The sequence below is a fragment of the Arachis hypogaea genome, chromosome 18 (assembly GCF_003086295.3).
Source record: "Arachis hypogaea cultivar Tifrunner chromosome 18, arahy.Tifrunner.gnm2.J5K5, whole genome shotgun sequence".
NCBI lineage: Eukaryota > Viridiplantae > Streptophyta > Magnoliopsida > Fabales > Fabaceae > Arachis > Arachis hypogaea.
The window spans coordinates 14,437,728-14,460,989 of NC_092053.1; the positions used below are offsets into that span (position 1 = coordinate 14,437,728).

The 23,262-nt window shown below is 36.6% G+C and overlaps 1 non-coding gene across 1 annotated transcript; it reads left to right on the top strand.

The window, feature by feature from the left end:
• Window positions 1–13,251: 13,251 nt before the first annotated feature.
• Window positions 13,252–13,359, top strand: LOC112774635 (small nucleolar RNA R71). Its single transcript, XR_003189111.1, has one exon. It is a non-coding gene; the product is annotated as a small nucleolar RNA R71 (small nucleolar RNA).
• Window positions 13,360–23,262: the final 9,903 nt, after the last annotated feature.

Consider the following 23,262-nt stretch of genomic DNA (forward strand, 5'->3'; position numbering starts at 1 on the left):
TTTTCTAAAAATAATTTTCAGGAATAAATACTTAAATATGTGATCCCTTCTATTCAAGAATTATGATCTGCAATGGGTATCTGTCCCTTGTTGAGTTCCTAGACGTTGTATGCTCCATATGTCACAGGCAGGATTCAACTACTCTTAATTATTTTAATTTTTGTTAAAAATGTATAACTATTTATTTTAGAACTTGTAAATTATTCAAAATCTTTGTAACCTTTTTATTTAATTTATCTTTGAGTCTGATAGGCTTGTTAGGAAACTGTTTTCTGAGCGTCGGTCATGGTTCATTTTGGGCCGTGACATCTTTTTTTTGAATTATCTGATGGGTGAAATGATACTTGCTCCACTAAATATAATCACCATTCTAGAAAAAGGAATTCATATTAACATAAGAATTTATATTAACATATTTTTTCCTTGCTTATTTATGTTGATTTTTAATATTATTTATATTTTTTTTATACGCTTTGGATTTTTTTTTGGTGACTGAACATAACACAAAGAAAAAAGACCTAAGAAAAAGAGTAGTACTCCTCTCTAATAATAATGTCTACATTATTAGGAGGTAGTAACCACTCTAAATACACCTGCTTGTTTAAAACAGCAGTCTTAGTCATTAAATCAGCCGCTCTATTTGCTGTTCGCTGGATGAGCACTAAAGTAGCTGTCCAATTGCGCTGGAGCATCTCTTTGATTTTGTCAAGCAGATCAGAGTCATTCCTAATCATGCTGGTTGTGCCTCGCGAAACAAGAAGAAACGCATCAAGATTATCAGTTTCACATATGACCTCTTTGCACTCGCAATCCCAAGCCATAACAAGCCCTCTCCAAATAGCATGAAGCTCACAACAGAGAACACTAGAAAGAGGTATACTGGCAGAACAACCTTTTATCCAAATTCCCATGCTGTCTCTAATAATACATCCAAAGCCAGCTAATTGCTCATTTTAAAAAACGCTTGCATCGCAGTTCACTTTACAGACATTCATTGGAGGTGGTTCCCAGTTATATTTCAAAGAAGAAGGAATAATATGTTTTTGGTTGATAATATGTTCCCACTTTGGATTTACGACTTAGTAAAATATTTTTGATAAATAGTAAACGAGAAAAATTGGACGACAAAAAAAAAATTAAAAGGGAAATAACCAGTTCGGTTAAGTCAGCAGTGGTTGTTTGGTTAGAGAAAAAGGATGAAGTTAAACGATTAAATAGTAAAATTTTGTTACAGAAAGAATAAATTAGAAAAAAACTTTGCTACATTTTGGGGTGAGAGTGGCACGAATGTGAATGTAAGAGATGATATTAATTTAGTAAGATTAGTTTTTTATGTTTTTTTTTATATCCTTTTTTATTGATATCATTGTTGAGTTTTTATTTGTTGTTTTTGTTTGATGGACAAGCTAAGGGAGAAGGATAGCTTCTTTTTTATAAATTTCTTTTTTAAGTGTTAGTTATTTAACCCAATATGTTAAGTCTATGACTTCGTCCCTAATAAAATCACTGTGATTGATGGAATCATCTATAAAAAAAAAGGTTAACATTGTTAAATTTCATATATTTCTTGATTTCACGTTTTATTAATATTTGTCATGCTAATAAGTGCGACTTAGTTTTATTCTTGAAATTGTAATATGCTTGATGACATATTAAAAAAGTATATTAATAAATTAATATTTTACTAAAAATACTTACCATTTTTTTTAAAGTTTTACGGCAGAATAAGAATTTATCTTTATTATTATGTAAAAGTTAATACAAATTTTTTTTACATTAAATTTAAGTAATATTTTTTTCTAATGATGTCATCTCATTAATTTTGATTACTTGACAAAATTTAAAAATTAACCAATTAACTTTTAGTCAAATATTTTAAAAAATTAACACTATAACTCTTATATAATTAATTGATTTATTACATATTATTATTCAAAGAAAATATAAAATATTAATTAAATGTAGATTCAAAATTAAATTAAAAATTTTAGATCAAAGTGCTACAATTTTTGTGTTATTTGATAGAGAAGCAAAAAATTATTAAACTCAATTGTCTTAAATCTAATTTCATTCTAAAACAGTAACGACACTGAAGCACCATCTCAATTAAAAAATTTATACCAATTATATTTGAAGTCAAAGTAAATAATTTTAGTTTTAAAAAATAATATATTATTCCCAAGATATTTGTCAACAAAAAATGTTAAAATTCAACCTCTATTGCAACAAATAAAATAAATAATACTATAAAAAAATTATTTACTCAAAATATTCATTTATATTATTTATTGATTATAGGAACTAACTTCACCAACACTAATATCATGATATCTAAATGATATACCAATTAAAAGATTAAGGAGAAAGAAAAGTAAACGAATCCAAGAAAAAGATAAACAAAAAAAGACAATAGAAAATGCATATATGTCAACAATTCAAAAAGAACATATCTTAACAAGAATATATGATAGAAAGAAAAAAAGAAACAACTTTAACAATAACTAAAAATGAAAAAAAAGGATAAATATTATATAAAAAAACTAAGTCTATTAATTAAAATAAATACAAAAAACTTTTGTAGAACAACTATTGTATTATAAAATATTTCATTAAAAAATATATCAAATGTAATATCAATTTGTGTATATTTTAATTAATATTTAAATAATATAATATTTATTAAAATATATTTTATATTTTTATTAATTTACCGTCCCGCGCATCACGTGGGTCTTACTCTAGTTAATATATAATAGGAGAGTAGTAGGAGGTTCTTTATTCAACAAATGGCGCATCCGGTGCTTGACAAGGGCTAGCTTTCATTGTATGACACGTGTAGCTTATCAAAACATCAAAACAGCAATGTAAAAATTGAATTTTGAAATTTGAAACTCAGCGGGAATTTTTCCAAAAAGAATAGCTGCTGGATCCACCGATGAAGAAATTCATTGGAAAGAGGGGAGAGGAAAAAAATGGAAGAAGAAAAGTAGTAGAGGGAGACCCGAAGCAGAGAACCGGGGGGGGGGGGGAGGGAGCTCCTCTGCTGCCACAACTGCCTGCTATTCGCCATGGTTACTGCCGGATAGAAAACCCTAAAGAGTTAAGTATTTCATCTTCACACCAGTGGATTTTAGAATTTACGTATCACATTTATGCCTTTGATTTTTATTTTGAACTGTTTTGACCACTTCAAGAATGTTGGAATGCTTTTTCTCGATGCCATCTCTGATGCCGTCTTCATCTGGGTTCTCTATGTTGGAAAAAGTTACTATTCTCAATTCCTGTCTCTTGATTATAGTGTTGGATTGTGATTACAACTATTCTTATCTCTTGATTTACTTTTAGCACTATGTAGGGGAATGAAATAATGAACACTTAAATTTTTTAAATGGGTTTATGATGATTTGAGTTACATCCCAGATAGGTATTGTTATTTTCAAATGGTTTTATAGTTGCCTATTTTATTTTCTTCTAACATTAATCCTCATGGTTTTTCTCATGAATTGGAAAAGGGATTCAAGGCCTGTTTGCTGTGATATCAGTCTTTAATAAATTAATCTTCTCTTAGATATGAGTGTTTCATCTACTATAATACTATGTAAGGCTCTGAATTAACATATATATAGTGAAAATGAAATTGTGATTGAATCAGAGTAAAAGAGCTTTGGTTATGAGAATATTGAATATTATTAACGGAGGAGGAACCCATAGAAAAGAGTAGGAAAAAATCATTTGTATATATTCAGTTTCATTATACTGTATCCCGATGATAAGGATGCTGAGGTTGCTAGCAGCGTTGCTGGAGGCAGTGCTCCTGCTGTAGTCATGGCGGTTAAGGATAGTATGGACAGAGGATGATAAAGTCAGTTCCTTATGAACATAAAAGAGGTGTTGAATTTGTTAGTTTTATTTTCATTTTTTTAGTTTTTTATTTTGCTTTTGTGAATTGTGCAATTGATTGATTTTTATGATTGCACCTTTTGTTTGGTTTATGCTAATGATTTGAAGTATGCATATTGAGTTTCAGCATGATCTACATGGTCATGACTTGATCATATGCTCAATGCTCATAACTAATAAGTTGCTTTCAGCTTAGCGCATGCTATCAATTATTGTTTATTTGTTTGCAAACTTAAGCTATGAACCAAACTATGCCTAAGTTGAATTAATCATCATGTTATTAACATGTTCTGATCAGTTTTGCTCAGGCTTTTGTGAATACTCAAAAGCAAAAACAATTTTGAATCTATGGAGAGCAATCTTTTTCATAGTTCCGATACCCAAATGCAGTTATTATTCTTCATTCTATGACCATTTAATATATTCTAATGTCTATATATGTATGTAGGCTGATTTTGGCATCATTAACAAGAGCAAGGTCCTACAATTTCATGGATCAGCCGCATGCTACTCTTTATTATTCTCAAAGACAATGAAAGGTGACATTTTGATTGGGGAAGCCTTAGGAGTATCAGAAACTGCACAAGGGTAAGCTTTCATCCCTCCTACTTATCACAAATTCCTTATATATACCTCATTTTTTGTTGATGTGTTTGGTTGTGGGGAAAAAAGATCAAATAGAATTTTTTTATCCTATCTATAATTTCACTTAAGGCATTCTTATTTGTCACTTTGTTTAGATAATTTTAAATATTTTGTTATTCAGGTAACTTCTTCATGTTTCTATCATGAATAAAATGATACCAAAATGGTGTTTCTATTTTATATGTGTAGTGGTTCTTGATTAACCTGAATTTTCTCCTGAATAAATTTGTTGGGTTTTGTTATTGTGCTACTGTTTGTGCTGCTCTGGACTTAAATATTCATGGTCTCCCAACTCTATTTATATATTTTTTGAAAGTTTATATAATTTTGCTTTGGAAAAAGGCCTTTTGTGATTTTTTATTAATTTTGCTTTGAAAGTTTATATAATTTCGCGCTTCATTATGAAAAAACGTTACATCTTCAACACGAAACCAATGCACCAAAACACTCATTCGCTTCGAATCTCTCTGAACATCACTAAAACTTCAATCACGTTCTTTGCGAAAACCACTACTACAAAGGAATTGGAAGAAGATTTCGCAAGCAAGAACCAGAAACAACGAAAACTGCAATAAAGACTACCAAACGTATGAGAAAACTACTGTTCATTCAAAATCTTGCAATGTCGCGTTTCGCCTACTTGCATTTTAGTTTTACTAGTTTGATTTGCTTCGTTTAGTAGATTGAACTATTGTGAATGATTTTTACAGTATAATTAGGGCCCGGAATGAAATTTGTTGTTATTTTCGTTCAATTCAGTGGATAGTGTAACTAGGGCTTTAAGATATACGTGCTTGTTCTTATTGGTGTGGATAGTTTAACTAGAGCTTTGTTACTATCTTCAGTACTTCTTTTGCATGGAAGAATACTATTCTTGTTGATTGAAAGTTGATCATCATTTTTAACCACATGAACGTTTTTCGGTTCGGTGGCCTTTGTGATTTTGGTTTTGTGCATGAACGTTTTTCAATTTGGTGCCTTTGTGATTTTGGTTCTCTGCATGAAAGATTTTCAGTTCGGTGACATTCTAATTAACTTGACTAAGATATACATACTTGTGCTTGTTGATGTATTGAATAAGTTTTGTTTAGGACAATTGAAATTAGAGACAACTCTTTCACTTTGATAACCCATACTACTGTAAAATTATCTCATTATATTGGATAGATTTCAGCACGAATGGTGGTTGACCTTGATATATAAAGAAAGATATCAAGTTTCAGTAAGAGTTTGCAAATGTCATTTTGAAAGAACACCTAATTCATGAAATTTGAAAAACTTTTCTCTTGGAAGATGTTGATTTGATTAAGATATACATGCTTGTTCTTATTTGTGTGGATAGTTTAACTAGAGCTTTGAAAATGATTGTTACTATCTTCAGTACTTCTTTTTCATGGAAGAATACTATTCTTTTGATTGAAAGTTGATCATCACTTATTAACCACATCAACGTTTTTCGGTTCGGTGGCCTTTGTGATTTTGGTTCTGTGCATGAACATTTTTTAGTTCGGTGGTCTTTGTAATTTTGGTTTTGTGCATGAAAGATTTTCAGTTCGGTGGCATTCTAATTAACTTGATTAAGATATACATGCTTGTGCTTGTTGATGTATTGAATAAGTTTTGTTTAGGACAATTGAAATTAGAGACAACTTTTTCACTTTGATAAGCCATACTACTGTAAAATTATCTCATCATATTGGATAGATTTCAGCACGAATGGTAGTTGATCTTGATATATAAAGAAAGATAAGTTTCAGTAAGAGTTTGCAAATCTTATTTTGAAAGAACACCTAATTCATGAAATTTGAAAAACTTTTGTTTTGGAAGATGTTGATTTGATTAAGATATACATGCTTGTTCTTATTTGTGTGGATAGTTTAAGTAGAGCTTTGAAAATGATTGTTACTATCTTCAGTACTTCTTTTGCATGGAGGAATAGTATTCTTGTTGGTTGAAAGTTGATGATCATTTATTAACCACCTGAACGTTTTTCGATTCGGTGGCTGGTATGTGAAATCATGATCACTCAGATTTGTATTTTGTAAAATTGTTCGTTCGTTCTTTCCCTGGCAATGGCGTCAAACAGGTGCACAGAACCATGGTCCAAACGTAACTTCACAACTTCGCATAACTAACCAGCAAGTGCACTGGGTCGTCCAAGTAATAAACCTTACGTGAGTAAGGGTCGATCCCACGGAGATTGTTGGTTTGAAGCAAGCTATGGTCACCTTGTAAATCTCAGTCAGGCGGATATCAAAAGGTTATGGAGTTTTCGAATAATAATAAATAAAAGCAAAGGATAGAAACACTTATGTAATTCATTGGTGAGAATTTCAAATAAGCGTATAGAGATGCAACGTTCCTCTGAACCTCTGCTTTCCTGCTGTCTTCATCCAATCAGTCTTACTCCTTTCCATGGCTGGCTTTATGTAATGTATCACCATTGTCAATGGCTACTTTTGATCATCTCTCGGGAAAATGGTCCTATGCCCTGTCACGGCACGGCTAATCGTCTGGAGGCATCACCGTTGTTAATGGTTACATCCTATCCTCTCTGGAAAATGGTCCTATGCACTGTCACTGCATGGCTAATCGTCTGGAGGTTCTCGATCATACTGGAATAGGATCCATTGATCCTTTTGCGTCTGTCACTACGCCCAGCACTTGCGAGTTTGAAGCTCGTCACAGTCATTCAATCACTGAATCCTACTCGGAATACCACAGACAAGGTTTAAACTTTCCGGATTCTCATGAATGCCGCCATCAATCTAGCTTATACTACAAAGATGCTAATAACTCGGACTCGGTCCCCTGTATTAGATATCCAAGAGATATTCATTCTGCCTTGTTTGCATGTAGAACAGAAGTGGTTGTCAGGCACGCGTTCATAAGTGAGAATGATGATGAGCGTCACATAATCATCACCTTCATCATGTTCTTGGGTGCGAATGATTATCTTAGAAGCGGAATAAGTCGAATTGAATAGAAAAATAGTAGTACTTTGCATTAATCTTTGAGGAACAGCAGAGCTCCACACCTTAATCTATGGAGTGTAGAAACTCTACCGTTGAAAATACATAAGTGAAAGGTTCAGGCATGGCCGAGAGGCCACCCCTCACAAACGTGATCAATAGATCATAAAACAATCCAAAAGATGATCCAAAGATGTCTAATACAATAGTAAAAGGTCCTATATATACTAGACTAGTCACTAGGGTTTACAGAAGTAAGTAATTGATGCATAAATCCACTTCCGGGGCCCACTTGGTGTGTGCTTGGGCTGAGCTTGAATGTTACACGTGCAGAGGTCATTCTTGGAGTTGAACGCCAGCTTTTGTGCCAGTTTGGGCGTTGAACTCCACTTTGCAACTTGTTTCTGGCGCTGGACGCCAGAATTGGGCAGAGAGCTGGTGTTGAATGCCAGTTTGCATCGTCTAAACTCGGGAAAAGTATGGACTATTATATATTTCTGGAAAGCCTTGGATGTCTACTTTCCAACGCAATTAGAAGCGCGCCATTTTGAGTTCTGTAGCTCCAGAAAATCCACTTTGAGTGCAGGGAGGTCAGAATCCAACAGCATCAGCAGTCCTTCTTCAACCTCTGAATCTGATTTTTTGCTCAAGTCCCTCAATTTCAGCCAGAAAATACCTGAAATCACAGAAAAACACACAAACTCATAGTAAAGTCTAGAAATGTGAATTTAACATAAAAACCAATAAAAACATCCCTAAAAGTAACTAGATTCTACTAAAAACATACTAAAAACAATGCCAAAAAGCGTATAAATTATCCGCTCATCACAACACCAAACTTAAATTGTTGCTTGTCCCCAAGCAACTGAAAATCAAATAGGATAAAAAGAATAGAATATACTATAAATTCCAAACTATCAATGAAACATAGCTCCAATTAGATGAGCGGGACTTGTAGCTTTTTGCCTCTTGAATAGTTTTGGCATCTCACTTTATCCATTGAAGTTCAGAATGATTGGCTTCTATAGGAACTCTGAGTTCAGATAGTGTTATTGATTCTCCTAGTTCAGTATGATGATTCTTGAACACAGCTAATTTATGAGTCTTGGCCGTGGCCCTAAGCACTTTGTTTTCCAGTATTACCACCGGATACATAAATGCCACAGACACATAATTGGGTGAACCTTTTCAGATTGTGACTCAGCTTTGCTAAAGTCCCCAATTAGAGGTGTCCAGGGTTCTTAAGCACACTCTTTTTTTTTCTGCTTTGGACCTTGACTTTAACCGCTCAGTCTCAAGTTTTCACTTGACACCTACACGCCACAAGCACATGGTTAGGGACAGCTTGGTTTAGCCGCTTAGGCCAGGATTTTATTCCTTTAGGCTCTCCTATCTATTGATGCTCAAAGCCTTGGGATCCTTTTTATTTTTCCCTTGCCTTTTGGTTTTAAGGGTTATTGGCTTTTTGCTCTTGCCTCTTGGTTTTAAGAGCTATTGGCTTTTTCTGCTTGCTTTTTCTCTTTTTTTTTCGCCATTTTTTCTGCAAGCTTTGTTCTTTGCTGCTTTTTCTTGCTTCAAGAATCATTTTTATGATTTTTCAGATTATCAAATAACATGTCTCCTAGTCATCATTCTTTCAAGAGCCAACATATTTAACATTCTTAAACAACAACTTCAAAAGACATATGCACTGTTCAAGCATACATTCAGAAAACAAGAAGCATTGTCACCACATCAATATAATTAAACTAAGTTCAAGGATAAATTCGAAACTCATGTACTTCTTGTTCTTTTGAATTAAAACAATTTTTATTTAAGAGAGGTGATGGATTCATAGGACATTCATAACTTTAAGACAAAGTTACTAAACACTAATGATCATGTAATAAGACACAAACATAGATAAGCACTTAACATAGAGAAAACGAAAAACAGAGAATAAGAACAAGGAATGAGTCCACCTTAGTGATGATGACGTTTCCTTCTTGAGGAACCAATGATGTCCTTGAGCTCTTCTATGTCTCTTCCTTGTCTTTGTTGCTCCTCCTTCATTGCTTTTTGATCTTCTCTTATTTCATGAAGGATGATGGAGTGCTCTTGATGTTCCACCCTTAATTGTCCCATGTTGGAACTCAGTTCTCCTAGGGAGGTATTGATTTGCTCCCAATAGTTCTGTGGAGGAAAGTGCATCCCTTGAGGCATCTCAGGGATTTCTTGATGATGAGCTTCTTTTGGTTGCTCCATCTTCTTCTTGGTGATGGGCTTGTCCTCATTAATGAGGATATCTCCCTCCATGTCAATCCCAGCCGAGTTACATAGGTGGCAAATGAGGTGGGGAAAGGCTAACCTTGCCGTAGTGGAGGATTTGTCTGCCACTTTGTAGAGTTCTTGAGGTATAATCTCATTAACTTCCACCTATTCTCCAATCATGATGCTATGGATCATGATGGCCCGGTCTATAGTAACTTCAGACCGGTTGCTAGTGGGAATGATTGAGCATTGAATAAACTCCAACCATCCTCTAGCTATAGGCTTAAGGTCCAGTCTTCTTAGTTGAACCGGTTTGCCTTTTGAGTCAATCTTCCATTGAGCTCCTTCTACACCTATGTCCATGAGGACTTGGTCCAACCTTTGATCAAAGTTGACTCTCCTTGTGTAGGGGTGTGCGTTCTCTTCCATGTTTGGCAAGTTGAACGCCAACCTCACATTTTCCGGACTAAAATCTAAGTATTTCCCCCGAACCATGGTGAGATAATTCTTTGGGTTCGGGTTCTTACTTTGATCATGGTTCCTAGTGATCAATGCATTAGCATAGAACTCTTGAACCATTAGGATGCCGACTTGTTGGATGGGGTTTGTTAGAACTTCCCAACCTCTTCTTTGGATTTCATGTCAGATCTCCGGATACTCATTTCTCTTGAGTTTGAAAGGGACCTCGGGGATCACCTTCTTCATGGCCACAACATCATAGAAGTGGTCTTGATGGGCTTTAGAGATGAACCTTTCCATCTCCCGTGACTCGGAGGTGGAAGTTTTTGCCTTCCCTTTTCCTTTTCTAGAGGATTCTCCGGTCTTAGGTGCCATCAATGGTAATGGAAAAACAAAAAGCTTATGCTTTTACCACACCAAACTTAGAATATTACTCGCCCTCGAGCAAGAAAAGAAAGAAGAGAAGAAGAAGAAGAAAATATGGTAGAGAGGGAGAAGGATGGATTCGGCCTAGAAGAGAAGAGAGGGTTGTGTTGTGTGATTTGGAGGAAGAATGGAAGGCTTTATATAGGGAAAGGAGGGTGGGTTGGTTTCGGCCATTTAGGGAGGGTTTGGGTGGGAAAGTGATTTTGAATTTTGAAGGTAGGTGGAGTTTATGAGGTAGGTTTATGGGGTAGAGTGGATGGATGTGAGTGGTGAGGGTGGTGATGGGGAAGAGAGATTGAGGTGATTGGTGAAGAGTTTTGGGGAAGAGTGTTTATGGGATTGTGTGAAAGAGGGGTGAGAAGAAGTGAGTGGAGGTAGGTGGAGATCCTGTGGGGTCCACAGATCCTGAGGTGATCCTGTGGGGTCCACAGATCCTGAGGTGTTCAAGGATTTACAACCTTGCACCAAATTGGGCATGCGAAATGCCCTTGCACACAACTCTGGGCGTTCAGCTCCCATTTGTTGCCCATTTCTGGCGTTGAACGCCAGAAACATGCTTGTTCTGGGCGTTCAGTGCCAGCTTTTCTCCAGGGTGCAATTCTGGCGTTCAGCACCCAGATGCTGCCCATTTTGGGCGTTCAGCGCCTAGATACTGCCCATTTTGGGCGTTCAGCGCCAGAACCATGCTCTGTTCTGGCGTTGAACGCCAGACAGGTGCTTCCTCCAGGGTGTGATTTTTCTTCTGCTGTTTTTGATTCCGTTTTCAATTTTTTTGTAGTTTTTGTGACTCCACATGATCATCAACCTAATAAAACATGAAAGAACAAGAAGAATAAAATTAGATAAAAATTGGGTTGCCTCCCACAAGCGCTTCTTTAATGTCAATAGCTTGACAGTGGGCTCTCATGGAGCCTCACAGATGTTCAGAGCATTGTTGAGACTTCCCAACACCAAACTTAGAGTTTGGATATGGAAGTTCAACACCAAACTTAGAGTTTGGTTGTGGCCTCCCAACACCAAACTTAGAGTTTGACTGTGGGGGCTCTGGTTGACTCTGTTTTGAGAGAAGCCTGTTATGCTTCCTCTCCATGGTTACAGAAGGAGAACCTTGAGTTTTAAACACAAGGGAGTCCTCATTTAGTTGAAGGACCAATTCTCCTCTGTCCACATCAATCACAGCTCTTGCTGTGGCTAGGAAGGGTCTTCCAAGGATGATGGATTCATCCTCATCCTTCCCAGTATCTAGGACTATGAAATCAGTAGGGATGTAAAGGCCTTCAACCTTTACTAATATGTCCTCTACTTGTCCATAAGCCTGTTTTCTTGAATTGTCTGCCATCTCTAATGAGATTTTAACAGCTTGCACCCCATAGATTCCCAGTTTTTCTATTACAGAGAGGGGCATGAGGTTTATCCCTGAACCAAGGTCACACAGAGCCTTAAAGATCATGGTGCCTATGGTACAAGGTATTAGGAACTTTCCAGGATCCTGTTTCTTCTGAGGCAATCTCAGTTGATCCAGATCACTCAGTTCATTGGTGAACAAGGGAGGTTCATCTTCCCAAGTCTCATTACCAAATAAACTGGCATTCAGCTTCATGATTGCACCAAGGTACTTGGCAACTTGCTATTCAGTAACATCCTCATTCTCTTCAGAAGAAGAATACTCATCAGAGCTCATGAATGGCATAAGGAGGTTCAATGGAATCTCTATGGTCTCTAGGTGAGCCTCAGATTCCTTTGGTTCCTCAGAGGGAAGCTCCTTATGGACCACTGGACGTCCCAGGAGGTCTTCCTCCTTGGGATTCACGTCCTCTCCCCCCTTTACAGGTTCGGCCATGGTGATCAATTCTATGGCCTTGCATTCTCCTTTTGGATTTTCTTCTGTATTGCTTGGGAGAACACTAGGAGGGATTTCAGTGATCCTTTTACTCAGCTGGCCTACTTGTGCTTCCAAATTCCTAATGGAAGACCTTGTTTCATTCATGAAACTCAGAGTGGCCTTAGATAGATCAGAGACTAAGTTTGCTAAATTAGAGGAATTTTGTTCAGAGTTCTCTGTCTTTTGCTGAGTGGATGATGGAAAAGGCTTGCTGTTGCTAAACCTGTTTCTTCCACCATTATTGAAGCCTTGTTGAGGCTTTTGATCATTCCATGAGAAATTTGGATGATTTCTCCATGATGGATTATAGGTGTTTCCATAAGGTTCACCTAAATAATTTACCTCTGCTATTGCAGGGTTCTCAGGATCATAAGCTTCTTCTTCAGAAGATGCCTCTTGAGTACTGTTGGATGCAGCTTGCATTCCATTCAGACTTTGAGAGATCATATTGACTTGCTGAGTCAATATTTTATTCTGAGCCAATATGGCATTCAGAGTATCAATCTCAAGAACTCCCTTCTTCATAGGCGTTCCATTATTCACAGGATTCCTTTCAGAAGTATACATGAACTGGTTATTAGCAACCATGTCAATGAGTTCTTGAGCTTCTGCAGGCGTTTTCTTTAGGTGAATGGATCCACCTGCAGAGGTGTCCAATGACATCTTTGATAACTCAGACAGACCATCATAGAATATATCCAGAATGGTCCATTCTGAAAGCATGTCAGAAGGACACTTTTTGGTCAGTCCTTTGTATCTCTCCCAAGCTTCATAGAGGGATTCACCTTCTTTCTGTCTGAAAGTCTGAACATCCACTCTAAGCTTACTCAGCTTTTGAGGAGGAAAGAACTTGGCTAGGAAAGCCTTGACCAGCTTATCCCAAGAGTTCAGGCTATCCTTAGGTTGAGAGTCCAACCATATTCTAGCTCTGTCTCTTACAGCAAAAGGGAAAAGCATGAGCCTGTAGACTTCAGGATCTACTCCATTAGTCTTAACAGTATCACATATCTGCAAGAATTCAGTTAAGAACTGAAAGGGATCTTCAGATGGAAGTCCATGAAACTTGCAGTTCTGCTGCATCAGAGAAACTAATTGAGGTTTGAGCTCAAAATTGTTTGCTCCAATGGCAGGAATGGAGATGCTTCTTCCATGTAATTTGGAATTAGGTGCAGTAAAGTCACCAAGCATCCTCCTTGCATTATTATTATTTTCGGCTGCCATCTCCTCTTCCTGTTCGAAAATTTCTGTCAGGATGTCTCTGGATTGTTGTATTTTAGCTTCTCTTAATTTTCTCTTCAGAGTCTTTTCAGGTTCAGGATCTGCTTCAACAAGAATGTTCTTGTCCTTGCTCCTGCTTATATGACAAAGAAGAGGGCACAGAAAAAATAATAATAATAGGAATCCTTTTTACCACAGTAAATAGGTTCTTTATGTGAGTAGAAGAAAAGAAGAAGAAAAATTCGAACACAGATGGAGGATGGGGTTCGAATTTGGGTGAGATGAAGTGTTAGTAGATGAATAAATAAATAGAAGAAGATAGGAGAGGGAGAGAATTTTTGAAAATTATTTTTGAAAAAGAGTTAGTGATTTTTGAAAATAGTTTTTGAAAAAGGTTAGTAATTTTCGAAAATTAAAATAAAAAAATCAAAATAATTAGTTAATTAAAAAGAAATTTTGAAAAAGAGGGAAGATATTTTCGAAAATTAGAGAGAGAGAGTTAGTTAGGTAGTTTTGAAAAAGATAAGAAACAAACAAAAAGTTAGTTAGTTAGTTGAAACAATTTTGAAAATCAATTTTGAAAAGATAAGAAGATAAGAGGTTAGAAAAGATATTTTTGAAAAAGATAAGATAAAAGATATTTTTGAAAAGATATGATTGAAATTAGTTTTGAAAAAGATTTGATTTTTAAAATCACAATTAATGACTTGATTCACAAGAAATCACAAGATATGATTCTAGAACTCAAAGTTTGAATCTTTCTTAACAAACAAGTAACAAACTTGAAATTTTTGAATCAAAACATTAATTGTTATTGTTATTTTCGAAAATATGATGTAAAAATAAGAAAAAGATTTTTGAAAAAATATTTTTATAATTTTTGAAAATAACTAAGAAAATTGAAAAAGATTTGATTTTTGAAAAAGATTTTGAAAAAGATAAGATTTTTAAATTGAAAATATGATTTGACTCATAAAAACAACTAGATTTTAAAAATTTTTGAAAAAGTCAAATCTAATTTTCGAAATTTATGAGAAGAAAAAGGGAAAGATATTTTTTTTTATTTTTTGAATTTTTAAAGATGAGAGAGAAAAACATAAAAATAATGCAATGCATGGAATTTTTAGATAAAAACAATGAATGCATGCAAGAATGTTATGAATGTCAAGATGAACACCAAGAACACTATGAAGATCATGATGAACATCAAGAACATATTTTTGAAAAATTTTCAATGCAAAGAAAACATGCAAGACACCAAACTTAGAAATCTTTAATGCTTAGACACTAAGATTTCAATAATGCATATGAAAAACACCATACAACACAAAACATGAAAACATCAAGATCAAACAAAAAGACTTACCAAGAACAACTTGAAGATCATGAAGAACACTATGAATGCATGAATTTTCGAAAAATGCAAGAAATTTTTAGAAAAATGCAGTTGACACCAAACTTAAAAATTGACTCAAGACTCAAACAAGAAACATGAAATATTTTTTATTTTTATGATTTTATGATTTTTTTTGTATTTTCTTTTAATTTTTCGAAAACAAAGGAGAGATTTTTGAAAGATTTTTTTTTGAAAAATTTTTTTGAAAACAAAACAAAAAGAAAATTACCTAATCTGAGCAACAAGATGAACCGTCAGTTGTCCAAACTCGAACAATCCCCGGCAACGGCGCCAAAAACTTGGAATGCAAAATCATGATCACTCAGATTTGTATTTTGTAAAATTGTTCGTTCGTTCTTTCCCTGGCAATGGCGCCAAACAGGTGCATAGAACCATGGTCCAAACGTAACTTCACAACTTCGCATAACTAACCAGCAAGTGCACTGGGTCGTCCAAGTAATAAACCTTACGTGAGTAAGGGTCGATCCCACGGAGATTGTTGGTTTGAAGCAAGCTATGGTCACCTTGTAAATCTCAGTCAGGCGGATATCAAAAGGTTATGGAGTTTTCGAATAATAATAAATAAAAGCAAAGGATAGAAACACTTATGTAATTCATTGGTGAGAATTTCAAATAAGCGTATAGAGATGCAACGTTCCTCTGAACCTCTGCTTTCCTGCTGTCTTCATCCAATCAGTCTTACTCCTTTCCATGGCTGGCTTTATGTAATGTATCACCATTGTCAATGGCTACTTTTGATCATCTCTCGGGAAAATGGTCCTATGCCCTGTCACGGTACGGCTAATCGTCTGGAGGCATCACCGTTGTTAATGGTTACATCCTATCCTCTCTGGAAAATGGTCCTATGCACTGTCACTGCATGGCTAATCGTCTGGAGGTTCTCGATCATACTGGAATAGGATCCATTGATCCTTTTGCGTCTGTCACTACGCCCAGCACTCGCGAGTTTGAAGCTCGTCACAGTCATTCAATCACTGAATCCTACTCGGAATACCATAGACAAGGTTTAAACTTTCTGGATTCTCATGAATGCCGCCATCAATCTAGCTTATACTACAAAGATGCTAATAACTCGGACTCGGTCCCCTGTATTAGATATCCAAGAGATATTCATTCTGCCTTGTTTGCATGTAGAACAGAAGTGGTTGTCAGGCACGCGTTCATAAGTGAGAATGATGATGAGCGTCACATAATCATCACCTTCATCATTTTCTTGGGTGCGAATGATTATCTTAGAAGCGGAATAAGTCGAATTGAATAGAAAAACAGTAGTACTTTGCATTAATCTTTGAGGAACAGCAGAGCTCCACACCTTAATCTATGGAGTGTAGAAACTCTACCGTTGAAAATACATAAGTGAAAGGTTCAGGCATGGCCGAGAGGCCAGCCCTCACAAACGTGATCAATAGATCATAAAACAATCCAAAGATGATCCAAAGATGTCTAATACAATAGTAAAAGGTCCTATATATACTAGACTAGTCACTAGGGTTTACAGAAGTAAGTAATTGATGCATAAATCCACTTCCGGGGCCCACTTGGTGTGTACTTGGGCTGAGCTTGAATGTTACACGTGCAGAGGTCATTCTTGGAGTTGAACGCCAGCTTTTGTGCCAGTTTGGGCGTTGAACTCCACTTTGCAACTTGTTTCTGGCGATGGACGCCAGAATTGGGCAGAGAGCTGGCGTTGAACGCCAGTTTGCGTCATTTAAACTCAGGCAAAGTATGAACTATTATATATTTCTGGAAAGCCCTGGATGTCTACTTTCCAACGCAATTGGAAGCGCGCCATTTTGAGTTTTGTAGCTCCAGAAAATCAACTTTGAGTGCAAGGAGGTCAGAATCCAACAGCATCAGCAGTTCTTCTTCAACCTCTGAATCTGACTTTTTGCTCAAGTCCCTCAATTTCAGCCAGAAAATACCTGAAATCACAGAAAAACACACAAACTCATAGTAAAGTCCAGAAATGTGAATTTAACATAAAAACCAATAAAAACATCCCTAAAAGTAACTAGATTCTACTAAAAACATACTAAAAACAATGCCAAAAAGCGTATAAATTATCCGCTCATCAGTGGCCTTTGTGGTTTTGGTTATGTGATTGAACGATTTTCAGTTCGGTGGGTTGTGGCATTTTAATTGACTTGATTAAGATATACATGCTTGTGCTTGTTGATGTATTCAATGAAGTATTGACCAAAATTTTTCATTACAGAAAAACACAACAAGAAAATGGCAACAATGAAGGAGAAGGCACATTATAATGTAAGCAAATTAAATATATTTATCCACTTTCATTCGAATAATATGTATTTCGTATTATAAACATATCCTCATATTCTGTTTCAAAACTTGCAGAAAACTCATTATTGCAGATGCCAAACAAAGGCAATATCAACAGTGTACAGGGAAATGAGTCAAGAGAAGAAAGATATTGTGGAAGAAATGGGATTTGGTTCCCTGGCAAATGTCCCAGAAATGAATGTCTCTAATACACTGTTAAAAGAATTGCTTGATCGGTTTGATGAAGAGAAAGGATGCCTAAAAACTCTACAGGGAAAATATACATAACTCCTCGGAAAGTAGCAGCTGCCCTCGGCATAACCAACGGAGGTAATACATTTTATACTTACTGCTTATTTTCAGTTCATTGGTGTCCAGAAAATTAAATTGACCGTTTTTGACTAATTTTTGCTATTAAAATATTGTAGGGAATCGCGTTCCTCAAAAAGGTTGATTACAACAACCTGTGTAAGGCCCAGAACTTTTAAAAAGTCTTATTATGATCAAGTCTAAAATCATATGGTTATTTATAGCCTTAATTTCAAAAATTATTTTATTAAAGGTAATTAAGGCAAGCTTTGATTTATTGGATTTGAGATAAGTTATGATTATTATCCAATTTTACAATTATTGGATTATTTTCTATATTTAAAGTATAAGGTTGATAGTTATGAAATAATAAGGATTTTATATGATTTGGATTAGATAAGTAATATTTTAATATATTAATACTGCTATTTTGAAAAATAGAGAAATTAATTATGTTATTTATAATTTTCGATTTTGGGCATTTTCTTGAAAATAATTTGTAAAATTGATGAGCAAATAGTATTTTTCTATACACAATGAGTGTTGGATTTAATTCGGGTTTCAATTACTATATTATCCCTATTTTTGAGTGAAATTACAAAAGTACTCCTAACCCTAAGTTTCAAAAATGAAGCCCTAGCTCCCTCAAACCCAAGCAGCCGCAGCTGCTGCCCCTTTCTACTCTAAACACACACCCAGCCACCTGAAGAGGGAAAGAACGAGACAGAAAGGGAAGTGGGGTGAGGGATACACGGAGAAGGAAGGAAGGAAGAGGGGAGGGAGGAGCGTCGCCGGTGCGTCGGGCTTCACCACCGCCGTCGCGCCGCCTTGGAGTCCGCAGTCAGAGTCATGTCGCGCAGAGGAGAGGAGAAGAGGAACTCACCGCGTCGCCATCACCCACGGAGCTGCGAGCTGTGCCCAGTTGCCGTCAGGGTCACCGCGCCATCATCCTTGCCAGCTCCAAACGAGTAGCACGATGGAGCTCCGTTTCTGCTTCCCTGGTTCGCCGTGAGTGAGTGACGTTGGAAGAGAGAGGGAGTCGCTGTGTGGCCACGAGCTGCGCCGGTCACCGCTGCGTCGCGTCAGAGAGGAAGGCTCAGACTGAGCGCCGTTGGGAGAGAGGAAGACACGCGTGGGAGGGTGAAGCCGCCGCTGTCACCGCCGTTGCCGTGAGTAGCGGGTCGTTGCCATCGCCGGAGGGCCAGAACGCGATGGAGGAGAAGCCCACCTTCGCCACTGCCTTTCATTGCCGCCAACTTCTGCCTCTACTGACCTGCTGCTCTGCGGTGCTTAGCTGGCGCTTCTAACACTGTCGCCGGAGTTCTGAGGCCACCGGAACCATCGCCGGAGCTTCTGGCTATTTCTGCCGTCGCTGGAAAAGTTTCCGGTAAGGGGTTTTATTTGAGGTTTCTGACTTTTTGGATTTCGAGAAGGTTTAACGCTGCGTGGTTTTTATAGTTGATCCACCAGAGCTTCTGGCCGTCGCCGGAGCTGTTGCCAGGCCTGTTTGAAATCGCAGCTGCTTCGTTTCACTAGTTCAGTAAGTATTTATGTTTCGGAAAGCCTCGCATTAGTATTCTGTTGTGTTCGGTTAATGAATATGAGTTTTGATAACGTGGGGTCGAGTCCTGATTATTGTATGTTGCGATTAGTATTGCTATGGTTATTGCGAACGTGACTGGGAGCTGAGGTTTTGGTTGCCGTCAGTTCGGGTTGAGGCGGAAAGGACTCTGTGAGGTGTTTGAATTATGGAATTGCATTTTGACGTAGGGGCGCTTTCCGAAAGCTATAGTTTATTATTGGAATTATTACATATGGGTACTGATGTGAGGATGTGTATTTGGTGATTGTATCAGTCCTATGTATTATTTGGTTGTTTTGTATGATTATGGGTGTTTGTTTGCTGGACTGTTGTGTGGTTTTTGTGAAACGAAATGCTTTTAAAGTTAATTCTTTTAAAGCTTTGAGATCGAGTTTAACCCGTTGGAAATTGATTTGAGTTGAATGGATTTTCTTGAGAATGTGTAAAATAGAATACACTCTTGAATTCAGCCTGGCTGGCTTTAAATGATCTGGTTTTTGATAAATGATTGTTGCTGAACTGTTTCTTTAAAACTTTAGAAATGAGTTAATTCGGCTGATAATGATTTGATGTTGAAACGATTTTCTTGAAATATGGAATTGAGATGACTGTTGGATTTGGCTTGCCTTGAACTGATTTTGGATTTTGGGCTGTTGAAAAGGATTGTGAAACGGTTTAGTTGGGACCCGAATTGGGTGGCAAAGTCCAAGTTTTAGGGGAGATGCTGTCGAAATTTCTATAAAATCCGAGTCTTTATTGAAATGTTGTTTGGAGAAATGATGAGTTAAAGACTTCTACTATTTTATTTGAATTATCAAGAAAAGGATGATTCATGCTTTTGAAATAAATTTTTAAAGAGAAAATTGTGATTTAGTCTTGCTTCTTAAGAAAGGCATTGTATCTCTTTCAGGAGAAAGTTATTTGGATGAAACTTATGTTTTAAAGCTGTTTTAAATGTGACAAGGGCAATGCCTTTGAATTTGACTTGAGGGTTTCAATTAGAGGAGTTTCAATGATTTTGAAAGAACCTGAATGTCTATTAATGTTTTGAGAAAGGTTTTGAGTACTCTTTGAATTCTGAATTCTTGCAAGACTAAAACAATTTTGAACAGTTGAAACGTTCTAGAATTTATCATGGGGGTTGAAGTTGGTTTTGCCTAAGTAAAGGAAACAGCTTTGAAAGAAGTAACTGATTACGTGACTCGGTTTGGCTTAGATCCTATTTTATTACTCAAATCGAAAAGCCAAGGTTTTAATGATTTTAAATGAATTTGGTGAAATGAGTTATGCTATTCTCCCCTAAAGACTTAAGACTCTGCCGAGGACTCTTTGTTATAAAATCCCGTTGTTGGATGGATGATTTTGAATGTTTCAAAATGAATCTTTAACCTTCCATGGTTATGGAAGTTTTGGAAAGAGGATGCCGAGAGTGGCATTGTTTTAAAAGGGGAATTTACCTTGAGTAAAAGTGGCTTATGAGCCTGAGATGATTTGAGAAATGAGATCTTTAAAGCCAAGGCTGAAAAGAGTTGAAACTTGATTTCAAAGTGAAATGAATTGAGAAAAAGTGATTTATGGCTTGCCGATTTTATGAATTTGATGATGTTGATTGGTGGAAGTGCTGTTTTGTTATGGGCCGGAATGGTTGTGTATGATTATGAATATTGGCTGGTTCTGGATTGAACCGTGAGCCGGAATGGCTGTGTATGCTATGAATATTGGCTGGTTCTGGACTAAACCGTGAGCCGGATGGCTGAGATGGATGTTGATCCATGGCTGAGAATGAATGCATGTATATGCTGAATTATTGATAATTGTGATTTGCACTTCCACTATCAGAGGCACTAGATCCCTGGGAGAAAGCAGTGGCTAGCCACCACGTGCTCCAGGTGGAGGCTCGAGACTCTGCTGACCCTATGTCGTAAGTGTGGCCGGGCACTGTGAAAGTCTCGGATGAGCTCACCCCCGTAAATATTCACCAGTGAGGGTGATGGATATGGATCATGATTATGATCAAGTTTATGATGAGTATAACTCGACTTGGGGATGCACGACAGAGGGACAGTCCAATGGTTAGCTACCAGGACTTGTCGGGTTGGCTCTATAACCGACAGATGATATCATCAGCCACTAGGGACAGGCATGCATCATATGCATCTATGTGACATTGTATGGGTGTGCATATTGTACTTGGTTTGCCTATGTGATTAACTGCTATTTGTCCTACTTGCTGTAACTGTTTGTTTGTACTTGAACTTCCAATCCGTGTTTGCAACTGGGACTCTGTTGGATTGTGGTGATTGGTTGATGGTTGGATTGTTTGGGCCTAGGGCCGTGGTTGAAATGAAATGGACTGATGGTTGGTTTTGGTTTTGTGTTTCTAGTTTGGAAAAATATGAAAGGCTATTTGGTTCAGCTTAGATAAACCTTTTTGAAAGGCTTTTGGGTTTTTGAGAATTGAACGGTTCCTCTTTCAGAAAAGATTTCCGACCTTATTTTTATTGTAAACTGTTGTTTTTGAAAAGAGGCACAAGACGGTTATTAATCACTGGTACGGTTTATCTTCACGTATCCTATTACGGTAATTCCCAAAAACCCTCTACTGAGAACCCTTTCGAGGATGATGTTCTCACCCCCCTACATTTTTCCCCTTTCAGGATATGGCGCAGAAGTCACGAAGGGTTTATTTAGTTGTTGAAATGCTCTGTATTGCTTTAGATTATTGTTTATTGTACCCTCGCCTTTATCTTGATATATTCTGTAAGAGGGATAGGAATTGTATTGGATAATGCTTGTGATACTATTTATATATATTTAAGTATATATATGGATGTACTCTTTATGAGTTGTTGTAAGTTGTATGGTATTTATGGATGTACATTATCGAACGAAAGTATTTTTGGGAGCGGTATTGCGGTTTAAAATTTTAAACAGGCTCATATTTTAGTATTAAATAGTACAAGTGTCGTCGTAATGTCCGAGCTATCAGAGTGGCGCAGCCGGAAGCGTGAGCTTTGGTAGTTAGGGTGTTAAAACCTGAATCCAGCAGACAAGGAAATATTTGAAAGCGTCAAAAATATTTCCTTGGCGACTTTGACAAGGAATGTGCTGGATATGAGTGTAGAAGGGGAGGAGAACCGGAAAAAATTCAAGAGGACTTTTGTTGTCTTCATACAAAAGTCCTTCTTACTCCCCACAACGGTAAGTGTGGTCTCCCCAATCCATAAGCCACCAATCTTTCATGTGGACAACATTCAGAAATGGGATTGGGCAAAGCATGTGCTCAACTTCTTGATGAAAGGAGTTGAAAACAAGAGAAAGGGGAAGAAAGAGTCTGTTGATGGTTGTGTTTTTGTATTAATGTTGATATATTTCCACGAAACTAAGTTCTCCCGCCCGTTTGCACCTGATGCTCCCCCTGCACCGTGGGTGGCCCATTGGACAAGACAAATGATGGTTGAACGGATTTCATCTGAAGCAACAGAACCATTGGTAAATATTCTACTAAAATTTCCCCAAAAATTTGCTTTCAAATGCTTTTAAAATACTCTAGTAACTAAATAAACTTCTGTTTTAGGTTATAATTAATTTATTTGTCCTACTTGCAATTGTTAGTTTGTTCATTTGAATGTTTCTGCATTAAGAAACATTTTTATTGATGATTAAATAGTTGTCATGTACTATTCACCATATGAATATTTTTCGGTTCGGTGGGATTGTTTCATTTGGTTCACCGGATTGTAAATGTGTTTTCTTGATGATTAAATAATTGAGTCCTTGTTTTTGTTGTAGGGACTTCTCTACATAAAGGAGAAAAAGAAAGAAAAAACAAAAACAAGTAACTTGGACAAGAAAAAAAAAGAAAAGAAAATAAAAAAGAAAAATGTCGACATGGATCCTTCTTCAGAACAGGAAAGAT